This window comes from Cherax quadricarinatus, chromosome 88, assembly GCF_038502225.1.
Source record: "Cherax quadricarinatus isolate ZL_2023a chromosome 88, ASM3850222v1, whole genome shotgun sequence".
Taxonomy (NCBI): domain Eukaryota; kingdom Metazoa; phylum Arthropoda; class Malacostraca; order Decapoda; family Parastacidae; genus Cherax; species Cherax quadricarinatus.
Window position 1 is genome coordinate 12,089,442 of NC_091379.1, and position 16,349 is coordinate 12,105,790.

The following is a 16,349-nucleotide window of genomic DNA, read 5'->3' on the forward strand; positions in this document are numbered from 1 at the left end:
GGTGTAATCCGCCATGTTTGATCAGTGAAAACTGCGCAGAAACCAGGTGAAGTGGGAGCTACTGCGCAGTCCGTCCGCACGCCCGAATAGCGATGCGAACAATGATTGGGAACCAAAGTAATCACAGTACCAGGGGGAGAGAACACAACTTTGTAGTAGCCACAGTCAGTGGCCAGGCTTCAAACACCTTTTATTGTACAGCAATAAAGGAATGGAACAGACTGCTTGTACATGTCAGTCATAGTATGAACCAGTTCAAGAAGACAGCCAAAAGATACCTAATGAATGTAGCGACAGATAGGGAGGAGAATGATTGTTTATATTATTAACTAACACACATGTAAATGTGAATAGCTCTTTTTACCTTATTCATAATATATCCTTTATAGTATAATAATAAGATATCTCCTACATTGTATAATAATAAGGAATTAAAAGGACCCCAATGGAAATAAGTCACTCTGACTTTTTTGGGTTATCCCAGGAACTTTACATATGTGTTGCTATGTATGATAATCTATGTAACTGTATTTGTGTATACCTCAAAAAACTTACGCAGAACATAGAGCTTTATAGCAAAGTGTTACCAAAGAGTTAAGCTATTTTTCTATAAGATTAACTCAGTTTTCATAATTTTTCGATTTTTTTTTTCAGGCGCGATGCGCACTTCATGCCGCCCTTTCAGAGTGCGCTGAGGTACTTGTGGCCTCACTCATCCAGTCCAGGTTGTGGGTGGTGACGAGTGACAGTGGTGTTGGTGGTGCCAGGATTGTTCACAGTGTTATGTGATAAAAACGTCTCCACAGTCATCATTAACTATGCAATAACAGTAACAGCAATTAACTGTATAAGAGGAGCAAGTAGCTAACACTGAGTTACTCATAACAAGGTAATGAATTATATGGCATATTTTGGTCTCTCTTTTATTCTCTTAGTATATTCTGGCCTCTCCTCTCTTCTTATATTCTGGTTTTTCTCTATTTGGTATATAATGGCGAGGGTGGAAACACTGGGCGTGTTACCTTACACCGGTTGTCTGTGTTCACCCATCAGTAAAATGGGTACCTGGGTGTTAGTGGACTGGTGTGGGTCGCATCGTTGAACAAGTGACCTAATTTGCCCGAAATACTCAGCATAACAAGGAGCTTTCTATATAGTATTATGTCATTGATGTCAGTTAGGACTGTATACTTTGTACATGTTTTTTTTTATTTAAAACATAGAACAAATACAATAATGTGTAAGAGTATAAAAATTAAAAACCATACTAGATATTACAAAACCTCTAGTACACAATCCCGGTACAGAAAATAAACACCATAGATAATGGCCATATTACAACCATATACATAACCCACAACACATCCTACAAACCCTCCTTTTACAATAATCATTATTGCCCGTGCAGACACACAGCTGACACTTCTCCCCCCCTTAACATATGTACAGTCACCGTTCTAAATAACATACATTAATTATCCTAATTAATGGTCATACCCTGACCTCATCAAAACCTTAATGAGTATTTACCAAAAGTTGGTCGTGCATAAACAACAAGACACAAAAACATAAATTTACAGATTAAAACAGATATGAAACATACACCTACACATACACCATAAAAAGTAGAAGAATATAAACCACCAATATATAATATCAATTATTAATGTTAACAACCATGAATTACAAACTTGCAAAACATTTCATATCGTGAAGTTCACGCTCAAAATGCAAGATAATACAGCACATGCTACATTAGCGGTACAATACTAGGCTATGTAAATAATTTAAAGAACCCAAGACTAGAACATGAATAAGTATTATCCAAAAGGTTCATCATGATTTTAGTAACTTAACAACACCAAACTCCTTATAACACCTAACACGCCACACACAAACTTACCAAAACGTAACACACATTCCACAAGACTATACTATCACTGTGCCTTCTAGCACGTGCCTAACTAGTATTACTTACAAATATATATACAAAAAATATTAATTTAGAGAACTAATCCTTATCCACACATATTTACATAATAGGTATTACTTCAAAACTGATGCAGTAACACGTTACAAAAATGACAAAAAATAACTCAGTGCTTCAAGGAACATAGTGAAAGGAACATCCTCTCAAGAAAAGTTAAAATTCCATTACAAGACCAGTACAAGCGGAACATAATATGCTACCAAAGAAAATATACATGTTATATAATTTATAGGTTATATATTCAAATTCAAATTCAAAATTTATTCTCTATAAGGATTACAATGCTGAGTTTACAGAATTTGGTTATTGTGTGGTTTACATGTAGTAAAATAATAATTACAGAGTGTACCACTAGAACACCTAGCATGGCTAGGCATTTCGGGCAGACTTAAATTAAATCTTAAGTTTAAAATATTACAAAATTATGAGGTTAGTTGGTATTATGGCTAAGTGACTAAATACTAGCTTGTGAGTTTAACAATGTGAATGCTTTTGTTTTGGCACTATACATAGTTTCAGTATTGGAGTATCACAGGCCAACTTATGACTAGTTAAGATTCATTATTTTGAGATTGAGATTAATATTTCTGTTTATGGTTAAATGGGTGAGTGAGTGTAAGTGTTAACCACCAGGTGGTATTCGTGTAATTAGTTGACAGGGTGTATCAGGGAGATAAGACGTTTTCTGATGGTAGTTTTGAAGGTGATGAATGTGTCTGCAGTTTTAGAATTTTCAGGTAGGGTGTTCCAGATTTTAGGGCCTTTGACATACATTGAATTTTTGTAAAGGTTTAGTCGGACACGGGGAATGTCATAGAGATTTTGTGTCTGGTGTTGTGCCTGTGGGTTCTGTCGCAACTATCAAGAAAGCGTTTTAGGTCAAGGTTAATATTGGAATTTAAGGTCCTGTAGACGTAGATTGCACAGTAGTAAGTGTGGATGTATTGAACAGGGAGTAAGTTTAGATCTATGAAGAGTGGGGGGGGGGTTGCCAAGGATGGGATTTAGTGATTATTCTTACTTCGGCTTTTTGTTGGGTTATTATTGGCTTTAGGTGTGTTGCTGCAGTTGAACCCCAAGCACGGATAGCATAGGTGAGGTATGGATATATAAGTGAATGGTAGTGTGAGAAGGGCAGTTTGCGGCACGTAGTATCGTATCTTGGAGAGGATCCCAACCGTTTTGGATACTTTTTTGGTTATGTGTTGGATATGGGTGCTGAAGTTCAGGTTGTTGTCGAGGTATAGGCCTAGGAATTTGCCCTCATTATGCCTGGCAATTAGAGTGTTGTCGATCTTAATGTTAATTTGCGCATCTCCTGCTCTGCTACCAAACATAATGTAGTAGGTTTTGTCAGTGTTAAGCGTAAGTTTATTGGCTGTCATCCAAGTCGATATTTTGATCAGCTCCTCATTAACAATGGTGTTGAGGGTGGCAAGATTAGGGTGAGAGATGACATAAGTCGTGTCGTCAGCAAAGAGAATGGGGTTCAGGTGTTGAGATACGTTTGGAAGATCATTGATGTATATGAGGAAGAGCAGGGGACCAAGGACACTTCCCTGCGGAACTCCAGTATCAAGTGGCTGTGTTGTTGATGCTGTATCTTTAATGGTGACATACTGATACCTATTAGTAAGGTAAGATTTGAAATATGCAAGCGCATGGCCTCTTATACCATAATGGTCAAGTTTGTGGAGTAGGATGCCGTGGTCTACTGTGTCAAAAGCTTTTCTTAGGTCAATAAAAATTCCTAGTGGATATTCCTTATTTTCCAATGCCGTGTAAAGCAGATCTAACATTTTTATGATTGCATCATTAGTGCTTTTATTTTTCCTGAATCCAAATTGGCAGGGGTTGAGTATGTTTAGTGCCGTTATAAATGAATATAGTCTCCTGTGCAAGAGTTTCTCAAAGATTTTGGATAGCAATGGTAAGTTTGATATTGGCCTATAGTTGTTTAAATCTGTAGGGTCACCACCTTTATGTATTGGTGTAACCCTTGCCGTCTTGAGTAGTTTCGGGAAGGTGCTAGTTTTTAGTGACTTGTTAAAAAGTAATGAGATAGCATGCAAGAGGACATGGGCCGCTCTCTTGTACAATAATGGTGGGACATGAGACAGATTCCCCGAGTTATTTTTAAGTGACTTTATAATCTCGGTGACTTCCATGGGCTCAGTTGGAGCAAGATAGAAGGAATTTGGGAAATTCCCATCTAGGTAGTCCCCGGCATGGGCATTGGTGCGTGGGATTTTATTGGCGAGATTAGAACCTATGGTTGAGAAGAAGTCGTTTATCTTGTTAGCTGTGTCAGTGGGATGCAGTGGTGTTTCATTAGGTTTAGTTAGGGCAATATTCTTCGTTTTTTTCAGTTTGTGGGTCCCTAGAATCTGAGAGTGTTTTCCAGGTCTTTTTTATATCTCTTGTGTCAGTGAATCTACTGGAGTAGTATAGTTGTTTGGCTTTCTTTATTACTTTGGTGAGGACTGATGAATAGTGTTTAAGAATATCTTTGTGTATTAAGGCCTGTCTATATTGCTTTTCATATTGGTGTTTCTTATCAATGGATTTCAGAATGGTGCTGGTTAGCCATGGGCAACCAAGCCGTTTGTTTGTGATCTGTTTCGTTTTTATAGGACAATGTTTGTTGTATAGTCTAAGTAATTTGTTAAGAAAAATGTCTGTCCAGTCATCAATACCATTGGCCTTGGAGAATTCTGTAGGCCAGTCAACAGTCTCTAGGTCAGCTGTGAACTTCCTTATTGAGGCCTCATCATGGAGTCTAAATGAAACTTTGTTGTATTCAAGTGGTGGTTTACTAATGTTTGTCAAGAGGAAGGTAGGGTAGTGGTCTGTAGTGCTATCTGTGATTATCCCTGATTTAAGGGGGGCTAGTATATTGGTCCATATGTGGTCTTTTATGGTTGCACTTGTTTCAGTGAGCCTGGTTGGTTTAGTTATTGTTGGTATGAGAAGTGTGTTGTTCATATTGTTGATGAAATCAGTTACAGGCTGATCATCTAGTAGGCCAAGGTTGATGCTGAAGTCTCCAGCTAAGAGAAGGTGGTGCTTATTCATTTGTCAGTTTGTTATTAGTGCCTTTAGTTTCTCACTGAAATTTGGGATGTTTGTGTGGGGTATCCGGTAAATGGCACCGATTGTATTAGGCGTCTTAAGGTTTTTTACAGTAAAATTAGCAAAAATGTATTCTCCATATTCATCACTAAAGCAAGTGGTGCTAATACAAGATAATTGGTTAGAGTAATAGATTGCAATACCACCCCCAACTTGGTATGGTCTGCAGTTGTGGATTGCTGTGTATCCTGGTAGAGGGTAGATATCTATTGTGTCCTGCTTAAGCCAGGTCTCAGTAAGAATAATGCAGGAGAAGGGTGTCTTTAGTGATTCAAGGAGTGCCAGGAGGTCATCATAGTGTTTGCTTAAGGACCTAATGTTGTAGTTAACTGCTGATAGACTTTTAGCATTGTTTAGGATAGTGGTGGCTTGTGATGCTGTGTAGTAAAGGCAGTTACTTTCCAATAGGTTTTGATTGTGTGTCAGATTATGGAGGTTTAGATCAGGGTCAACGTGATCAATCATCTTCTAGGTTTAAATTATGGTTATTTATATCCTGAGTTGTGGGTTGAGTTTTAGTACTGATATCTGTAGTGGTGGGAAGTTTGGACAAGTGTTTAGCTATAGCATTTTGGTCATGTAGAGTATAGTCACTAATACACATAATGGAGTTGGTGTTGTCTATGTGTTGTGCTGGAATGAGCTAAAGTACAACTAGGTATAAACTAATAATATAAAAATACAATTTAAAAATAGCACAAGACTCTCACTTGTAATTGCACTAAGGTCTAATGTAATGACTTTGGTATAGTCTATGTATTGAGCTAGAATGAGCTATAGTACAACTAGGTTTAATCTAATAATATAAAAATACAAATTAAAAATAGCACCAGACTCTCACTAGTAATTACACTATGGTCTAATATAATGAATTTGGTATTGACTATGTATTGAGCTAGAATGAGCTATAGTACAACTGAGTTTAATCTAATGATATAAAAAATGCACAAGACTCTCAATTGTAATTGCACTAAGGTGTTATATAAGTTGTTTACAAGAATTAGAGTATAACTAGATTTAAATTGACAAGATAAAATATGCAAGTTAGTAAAATAATAAAAAAAGTAGAAAAAAAAATATGAGGTAGTTGGTACTAGTTAGCAAAAGATAGTTAAGGGCTTTGAACAATAATATAATTAAAATATACACTAATTGCACACACAATATAGTCACTAAGATATGAAAACAATCTTAGAATAGGACTTATAATATAAACTTATAATATAAAAATACAAATTGAAATTGTACTTGCAATTGCACTAGAGTCTGGTATAGGTTGTTGACAAGATCAGGAGTATAACTAGATTTAAATTGACAAAATAAAATTCACAAATTAAAGTACCAAAAGAATAATAAGTAAAAAATAACAATGGCAATGTCTTGGTTATAATATGATAGTAAGATGGTAGACAGGTACACAGGTACAGAGGCACACAAGTGCACAGGTACAAAGGATAATATAAAGGTTGGAGTTGAATATACAAACTTGAAAATTTGGCAACAAAATGTTATGGGAAGTATAAAATAATGTTTAATGTACAAAAGTAAAATCGACTGGTAGTAAATATGGTGTTTAATAAAATTTTAGTAAGTAATAATGATTACAAAATAAGTGAAAAAGTAATGTTTATTTCTTTCAAAATTGCACTGGTAGTTATACTTGAGGTTATTTGGCAGTACAAGGTAATTAAGAGTACTCTAAGATAGTAAATGTGGTATTAAAACTGGTTAAGGTAATTAGACAAGTAATGGTTATTAAATGATGTCAAAAATGTTAAGAGTAAATTGTATTGATAGTAAAAATGGTAATTATTAATTTTAGTAAGTAATATCAATTGATAGTATTTAAAAAAATAGTAATATGGACAGAGAAAGTACCGATTCAGCTAATATTTAAGCAAACAATAGTAAATAAGAAAATTAGATAAGGTGACTTATGCTTACTAGTAAAATCACAAAATGAGGTAGTTGATTATTTAATTACTAAGAGATTGTACTACGAGATTTGAACAATAATGGAGCAAAACATACACTACATTACGTAGGCTTTTAGGTTGGACATTTAGTTATTCTCTGTAAGATTAGTATCCCTGAGAAATCGTGATAGATCATTCTCGTTCGTGATTGTGTACAGTTGACCTACATTTGTTTTCCTAACAAGAATTTTCCCATCCCGTGTGAAGCATTGGTGTATTGTCATTATTCTCCTGATTAAGTTTTCTGACTCTATACAGGAGGTTCTGACGTTTTTTGGTAAGACACTCGTTTATGTATACCTCTTTCTTTACTTTAATAGATGCAATAATTAAGTCTTTTTTCCTGTCATGTGAGTGGAATCTAAGCATAACACTTTTTCTACCATGGGATCCTAGTAACCTGGCTTCTTTTATTTCTGACTCTGGTACAATAACACTTGTTTGGTCCTTTATGATCTGCAGAGTAATTTCTTTACTGTTTGTTTGGTTCATATCACTGGGAAAAAGTGGACTGTTAACTATTACAGCGTCCGATAGTTTATCTTGCTCAGTTTTATCTTCTTGGAGAGCAAAGTAGTCACTGAACTGGTTATCTAAGTTCTTCCATTCTTTTACTGCTTCTTCAACCTTTGTATTAAGAGATATTATTTGTTGGGTATGGCTATCTATGACTGTTTGGATGGTCTTGTCACAGTTAGTCATTCCTGGTGTTGATAACATTTGTTCAAGACTGAGGATTTTGTTCTCGAGTTGTGTCATCCTGGTGTCTTGTATTGTTAGTGTCTCTCGAAGACACAACCTCTCATCTAGTCCCTCCAATCACGCCCAACCACCCATCACTGCACACCCAAGGAGGTGAGCCCGTTGAATACCCCAGACCACCCCCCCCATTTTACCAACCTACTCGCCCCGGCAGTTAAAGCCCCTTATAATGCCAATAAATTCCCTATTGTTAGTCCTCTATAACCCTCAGAAAAAACCTCATCCCACCTTTTCCCAAAAATGTGTCTATTGCGACACAAAGTTTGATAAAACGTCGCCGCCTAAGTCCTTCTCAGCACATCCCCACCCTCCTTCCCCCTCATACCCCACAAAACATATATGTAGTCCACGATTACATATGCTAAACCCCTTACCACACCCTCATCCACACCACTCATATCAAGACTCAACGCTCGCAATACCGACACACCTTGACCCCCCCACCCTCACCATCACCTTACTCATCCATACCCTGATGCACTCCAAACCTTCACAAAAATAGACATGATACACAGTCTCTTCCCCACAGCATCTGCCACACCACCCCCTCGATAACCCTCCTATCTCAGAGCATCGCTCCTGTTGGCAAAATCCCATGCAGGAAACGATACATAACCTCATGCTTCCTAGGTCGTATCCTTAATTTACTAAATCTTTGCCATATTACATCCCATGCATACATGGGGTAGATCCCTTCAACTGGCGCTACTACATGTTCCTCTAACAATTTACACAAAGTTCCCACCTTTACTTTTCCTGGTTCCCTGGCTAACACTAAGGCACGTAACACTGTTTCACATTCCTTCATTTCTGCCCCTCCATACCATTTCCTCAGGTGAGCATGTACCTTATCTAGCTGCCCCCTCCTCCTCTATCCACCTGCACTCATCACTTCCCTCTTAATAAACACACATTTAATGCACTTTCTCAAGTCCAACAAACCCAACCCTCCCCTACATACCGGCAATGTCATTACCTCCCTTCACAACCAGTTGCACCCTGAACCCCACAAAAATTTGAACACCATTCTAAGAATACTCGTGATCGCCGTTCCTGTTAACGGCAACACAGCCGAAACAAACCAGACTTTACTATATAGTAATACATTGATGACAATTGCACGTTGCCTAAGGGTTAAATGGTGAGGTCGCAGCATTCCCGAACGTCGCTGCACCTGTTCCACCATCCTATTTGAATTGTTAACCCTGGCAGCACTCAGGTCAGCCTCATACATGACACCGCAGATTTTCAGACTCCTGGTCCGCCGCTGCACAACATCACATCCCCATTCTAATCTCCCTGCCCACTCTCCCAGCCCCATTATCATTGACTTTTCCAGATTTACCTTCATCCCAGTAGCTCTCCTAAAATTGTGTACGACTTCCCCCAAAAGTCCTAACCGTGTCTCCTCACTCACCAAAATAGTTGTATCATCAACATAGCCCACCAAACCAGGCCAAGGCTTCTGTTCACCATCCCCCCCCTATCCTTAGATGATCCTCCACCATCCTATAAAAGGGATCCTGAACACATGCAAACAATAGTTGTGATAATGGATATCCCTGCCGAAGACCCCACTCCATGTTGACTCCCTTCCCCACACACCCATTGATTTGCACCCTTACCTTCGCGCTTGAGTACAACGTATTCACCCACCCACTATTTCTTCACCAAACCCCTGTCATAGGAGAATATTCCTCAAAACCCTTCTTTCCACCCTATCATGAGTCCCTTGCCAATCCAATGCCACCAACGCCCCTCTTCCCCTTTCCATGTTCTCCAGGAACCCCTTTATGATCCCGTGACCCTCGCCCATTGACCTACCAGGCAACCCGAACTGAGACTCAAACACGACCCTCCCCACAACACATTTAAGCCGATTCCCAAGAATTTCCGCTAACAATTTATAATCAGCACAAAGCAACGAAATGCCTCGGATGGTAATCCCGAAGGGTACTCTGCTGTTTACCCTTCCAGACCAACAGCACCACTGCCGTTGCCTGCGATTCTCCCATCTTACCTCCTTCTTTCATTGCATTCATTAACCCTACTAGGAAACCCCTAAGCAGACCCCAGTGCTGTACATAAAATTCGCTTGGTAAACCATCGATCCTGGGTGCCTTTCCCTTCCTCATGTCCATAAGGGCTCTCCATATTTCCTCCTCCTCAATGACCCCACCCAGTGCCTCCCGATCACTCCTCCCCAGTTTGCACGGCACATACTCGCATACCTGCCCAAGGACCTCGCCATCCACCCCACTACTTTTCCCGTATTCCTCAAACCATCTATCTGCATATGCACTCATCCCCGTGGTTTCCCATAATACCTGACCCTCTCTAAAACCCCCCACCGAAGAAATGACTTGCAATCCCTGTATTGTAGTCGTTCGCTGTCGTACCTTCTGTCCTCGCAGCACACAAGCCAATGGCTTGTCGCCCCAGAGTACTTCGTCCAACCCCACCTGTACCCGTACCACTGCAAAACGTTCTTCTTGCAAATCCCTTATCCTCTCCTTCAATGTGTATATCCTCCACTGGGTACACCCCGGCCACCGCCCCCCTCTCGTAACAATCCCGTAATCTAGATTCTAAATAATTTGACAAACCATACCGTAATTGATTAATGCGTTTGCCCTCCCTCACATAATATTGACGTATTCTTACCTTAGCCACACTATCCCACCATCCTACCACATCCTCCTCAGTCCTTCTGTCTGCACAGAGCTGTTCCCAAAATACTGCAAAACCTTCCGCTCCCTCCCTATCCCCCAAAACCATCATGTTCAGTTTCCAATAACTTCCCTGCCTACGAGCCAAAGCATCCCATCCCACCTCCACTAATACCGCCCTATGATCGGAAGACACCATCTCAATAGTTTTAAAAGACTCTACCAAAACTCTCTGAGATAAATATATCCTGTCCAAACGAGCCGTATATCCCAGTCTTATAAAAGTATATTCCACCTCCCACAGACCTCCCCCGAAAGCATCACGTAACTGAAGATCTCTAAGCAGGCCCCCCAAGACTGAGGAAAAATATCCCGCTCCTCTGGGTTCCACGTCTGCCCTCTTAACTACACAATTCCAATCACCCCCCACAATCGCCACAGATGGTAATGTGCATAGGTAGTACACAAGCTTCTCCCGCACAAAATCCATCTTTACTTTCACGTCACTTTTTGCTGGGGGCATACACATAAATGCCACTCTCTCTCCCATCCACCATCCTTCCACACGTAATACTCTCCCCCCTCCCCCCCTTTCTTGTGCAATACAAACGAGCTCTCCTCCCTGATCAACACACCCACTCCACCTTTTAAACACTCAGACGGCAACACATAAGCCTGATACCCAGGCACCACTAATTCACGACCAAGCTTAAAATTGTGCTGCTGCACAAAAGCTACATCAACCTTGTACCTATTCAAAAACATCCTGAAGCACTCGCGTTTAATACCATCACACAGACCATTAATATTTATTGTTACACATAGAGGCCGGTTTAAGGTTTCCCTCCCCGCCTCATGTCAAGACTCTTCCCTTTCAGACCATTCCCCTGGGCTTTGCCTTTGCCACATACTCCACCCTCCTTCCCAACCATTCCCCCCTTCTGTTGTGGCCCTCTTGTAGAGTCACTCTGGGTACCATAACCCCATGTCTTTTTCCCTGGCCTTTGCACCAGCGTCAGAACATCGTCCGAATCTGACACTGCTGCCCTTTTTCTTGTAGCTCCCTCAGTTTCCATATCTGAGTCCTGGGAGCCAGCACAATGGACTTCCACCTCTACCACCCTTAATCCGCCTCCATATCCTTTCATGGCACTTGCACTGTCCATCACAGGTGCCACCTGATCCTCCCCCCTCCTGCACACACCTTCTGCCCTGATCCCAGGTTCCTGCTCGCTGTGACTCTCCACCTCCGTAGACTGTAACATAGCCTGTATCACCGTCTCCAACTCCTCCTCAATAGCTTTCACTGCTGCGCCCACTTGCACCTCCTCACTTGACAACTGTACTGTTGATGGGCCAGGTGATTAATGGATCACCACTTCTCCTTCAGATTCCACAGGAGGAGCCACCACCTCTTCACTACACATGCGACCACGCCCTCCTCCTTGCCCCCATTCTACCTCAGGCATCAGTTTCTCATGCACAGGTGCTCCGTCCCTTGCCGGCCCAGGAGCCATATTCCGCTTGCCACAATCTGCCGCCATATGGTCATATTCACCACACAGTCGGCACGTACGCCTCTGCCCCGCATATGCTACCATTACCTGGGTTTTAAACTCCTCGAGATATACATACGAGGGTATAGAATGCCTTAGCGTCATCTTGAGATTGAAAGAACCCTCAGGAAATCTTGCATAAGCTCCTTTTACCCATTTGCCAGGTTGGGCTAGATGTACAGTTCCATAACGTTCGAAAACATTTCGAATATCTACTTCATCAGCCTCAAAAGGCACGTTGCGGAGCTTGACCCACGAATAATGTCGTGATACATCCGCCAACTTGACACTCACTGCCGGTGTTACGTTAATGCTGACATCTTGGTAACGATCCACCAATGCCTAGGCCAATGAATATTCTATAAACACCGTTCAGTGCCACTCCATACAAATCCTCGTCTCTGATGCGGTATGTGTCTCTTATAATTTTGGGCAATAACACATCGACTGACGTAGGCGTTAAAGCCCCACTAATGAGTTCAATGCCCACAGCATTCACTCTCCTGTGCACACCTGGCGCCATATTGTTGACCGAGTAGCTCGTCTGGGAAAACAGTAGAGGGGTGCAAAGCACAACCTCACTCTACCTCATCCAGGCAGCGAATCCTTGTACATGTACTTGTAGTAAATAAAGATATTATTATTATTACTTGGTATATTCTGAAATCTCCTCTCTTCAACTGATATATTCTGGCCTCTCATCTCTTTATATGGCATAATCTGACCTCTCTTCAATTGGTATATTCATATATTCTGGCCTCTTCTCTCTTGGCATGTTCTGGCCTTTCCTTTCTTTACTTTCAATATTATGGCATCTCTTCTCTTTTCTTGGTATATTCTGGCCTCTCCTCTCTTTACTTAGTATATTCTGGCCTCTCCTCTCTTGGTATATTCTGTTCTCTCCTCTCTTCATTTAATATATTCTCGCCTCTCCTCACTTTATTTGGTATATTCTTTCCTCTCTTTACTTTTATATCCTGGCCTTCCCTCTCTTCACTTGGTATATTCTCGCCTCTCCTGTTTCTAGTTGGTACATTCTGGCCTCTCCTCTCATTGGTATATTACATGGAAAATTTATAAGGGATTACCTGAATGAATCTCAACATTACATTCATACAAGTAATCTCATTGGGAGACGACAACCATATATTGATTACAGTAGTTACCCTGTGTAGACATGTGGCACCCACAAGTACGGCGCTCCTAATTAATTGTGGACTGTATAGATTATTGGTTTGACTGTAGGAAAAAGGGGGGGGGGGTAGGTTACACACATATCCGTCAATGAAAAACACTTGCATATAATACCACCGCATACCAGAATTTCTCTGGTGGTCACTTGATGTAGCTGGATCACCCACAACCTATCAAATTACAACATACCTAACTGGCCGGTATCAGTTTGCTATAACTAGAAAGGTTACTTAACTGTGAGTGATTGATGCTCCTTATTTCCTCCATCCACCATCTCATTTCGATGTCCTGCTACACCAATACGGTTCTTATTCCAGCAGGAGGTATCCGTTGGCTTGTCCCGGTTTAGAAGTCCTGGCTCCATAAAAACTTCACTATCCTCAGGACAGGAACGACGAGGTTAACATGTGCTCACTCTGGGAATGGCAGCTCATATCACTTCAACAATTCCTTAAGTTAGTGTTATTATCACTGATTACTTCACAACCCACCATACGGTTTAACATCTCATAACTATTATACACGTTAGAAGTCGCTCTATTGAGATCTGAGACCCATGAATGATTAAATCACAGGTATTTTTCCCTGAACATACTCCATGGCATCTACCATTATTCACTAATTTTGCCACTTTATTACCGCGGTCCTGTAAATCATATTCCCTCACTCTTCACCAGGAACAGTTACAACACTTCCTATTACGAAGTGAGGCCTATATTAATCCTTAGGCCGCCGTGAACGCCAATTTCCTGGCCCCATGCTGTCCCAGCCTCTTAACTCTATTCAAAAACACTTCTGCCTCCTGATGCCCAACTCGACCTCCCCCCTGCCCATCAGCACAGGCGCAGAGCTTCCCTGTTGGCTCTCTTCCATTTTCAAATACATTTTTTGACCCACAACACACTAAACTCCTATTGGGCACTATAGCTTCGGAAAATTAAATATTTTCCACACTGCGGCCAGGCAGAGGTCGTTGTTAGATGACTTATATTGCGTCTTCCTCTAGGAGACGATTCCAGCCCGCTCTAGATTGCATGGCTGTTTTCCTAGTGGGTCTTACTACAATTGCTTGCATCACTCGGTCAGTGTCTTCAGTATCACTCGTGTCACTTTCTCTTAAATTTCCATTTACACTTGATTGAAAACCATTTAATTTTCAGGAAATTAATTTATTAATTGTACGCAAACTTTCCTGACCATGACACAACACTTTGATGTTTCTGACAACACCTTATGCATCTTGGTATAATGTAACTACCTTGCCCAGAGGCCACAATGTTCGATGTTGCTCAGTATCAATTAACACAATGTCACCTGGTTGAATGTTCTGTCGATTTACTGCCTCTGGCGCACCATGAAAGTGTTTATGTAGTGTAAGAAGATAACTCTTTATGCCATACATTGGACCAATGATCAATTACCTTATTTAACATCTTGAACTTATCACTCAACACTGTCAAGTCATTGTAATCCTCATCACTTCCCTCAGGATTGTCTCTATAGATAGGTGCAGCTTCTAACCTTCGTCCACATATTAGGTGAGAGGGAGTCAGTATCTCTGCATCAGGTGTGTCGCTCATGTATGAGAGAGGGCGATTATTTACCCGATTCTCCCCCTCCACCAACAATGCACGAATTCCTCCAAATTAATTCTCTTTCTGTGTAGCACTTTACAGAGACATCTTTTCACTGTACCTATCATTCTTTCGTACAGTCCTCCCTGCCAAGGGGCTCTGGGAGTAATAAATTTCCAGACACCCTCGCTGGGTCTACAGAGATTGTACATCATTACTCTTATTTAATTCCATCAAGTGTTGAGCACCCGCTACAAAATTGGTGGCATTATCTGAGATCATCAATCTTGGACAGGATTTCTTAGCTGCAAATTTCCGGAACAGCTGTATGAACTGTTCTGCAGGCAAGTCCTGAGCCACTTCTAGATGAACAGCCCTAGTAGCTGTACAAGTAAATAGACATACATACACTTTCAAAGGAACACCATCTGAAGTACCTGTTAAAATGATTGGCCCACTACAGTCCACACCGATCACATCAAATGGTTTTACCAACTGCACACGTTCCTTGGGCAATGGTGGAGGACCTGGGTACATGTAAGTTCTGGCATCCACCTGGCGACATATTACACACGACTTGATAACCCTTTTTACACTTTGCCGTCCTTGTGGAATCCAGAAGGTTTCCCGAATACAGTTTAAGGTATCCTGTACCCCACCATGCATCACGTTATTATGGGCATTAAAGACAATCAAAGTTGTCAGGTGATGAGTTTTGAGCAGCAAGATAGGGTGTTTAGCATATTCCCCCAATTGAGCATTTTGTAACCTGCATTCGCACCTAATTACATCATCCTTTAAATACAGCCCCAGTTTCTCTATTCTTGAGCCTTTCACAATTTTTCCTTCCATCATTAATTTAATCTCATCCCTGTAGGTTTCTTCTTGCACCCTCTGTAGCCAGTATTTCAGAAAATGGGAGAAATTATATAAGATATTCAGCTTATAAATTTAAACACTAACCTTGTCACGTTAGTCAGCTTGGGTAAGGAAGAATACCTATTCACATCAATGGCTAAGAAGGGCCTACTGACTGGAGTGGTGCTCACTGTAATTTCGACAGGAGCAATATGTGCCCTTTTGCACCGGCCAATTAATTTTGTCCGCCAGTCAACTTGGCTGGTTTCATAAGTCAAGGCTCGGGACAAGAAGTCAGCCGGATTCTCGTCACCAGGGATGTGATTAAAGGTTAACATTTGCTGACCCAAACTATTATATTTCTCTTGTATTTGACTTCAGCGACTCTGTTTTCAGCTGTTAATTCCAACTGAGGTAAGGTACGTGATTTGATTGGAGCCACCTTTGCCTTAGACATAACAAGAGAAATAACACTATTACATTGAAGGTAAGCGACTGCTCCATACACCAATTTTGGAGCATCGCAAAAAATGTGGAGTACATTTTCTCCATCTTGACTGGCCACATTACGTGGGAACTCCAACATTGGTATTTTTACATATTCACCTATTAGTTCTTGCCACTTTTTAACAAATTCC

The 16,349-nt window shown here is 40.8% G+C and overlaps 1 protein-coding gene across 1 annotated transcript in view; it reads left to right on the plus strand.

Moving 5' to 3' along the window:
- The first annotated feature begins 678 nt into the window (after positions 1-678).
- Positions 679-16,349, plus strand: part of LOC128698473 (facilitated trehalose transporter Tret1-2 homolog) — a 153,739-nt gene continuing 138,068 nt past the window's right edge. The window contains exon 1 of the mRNA XM_070103784.1: positions 679-889. The gene's annotated coding sequence lies outside the window, so the exon portion shown is untranslated. The remainder of the gene's footprint in view (positions 890-16,349) is intronic.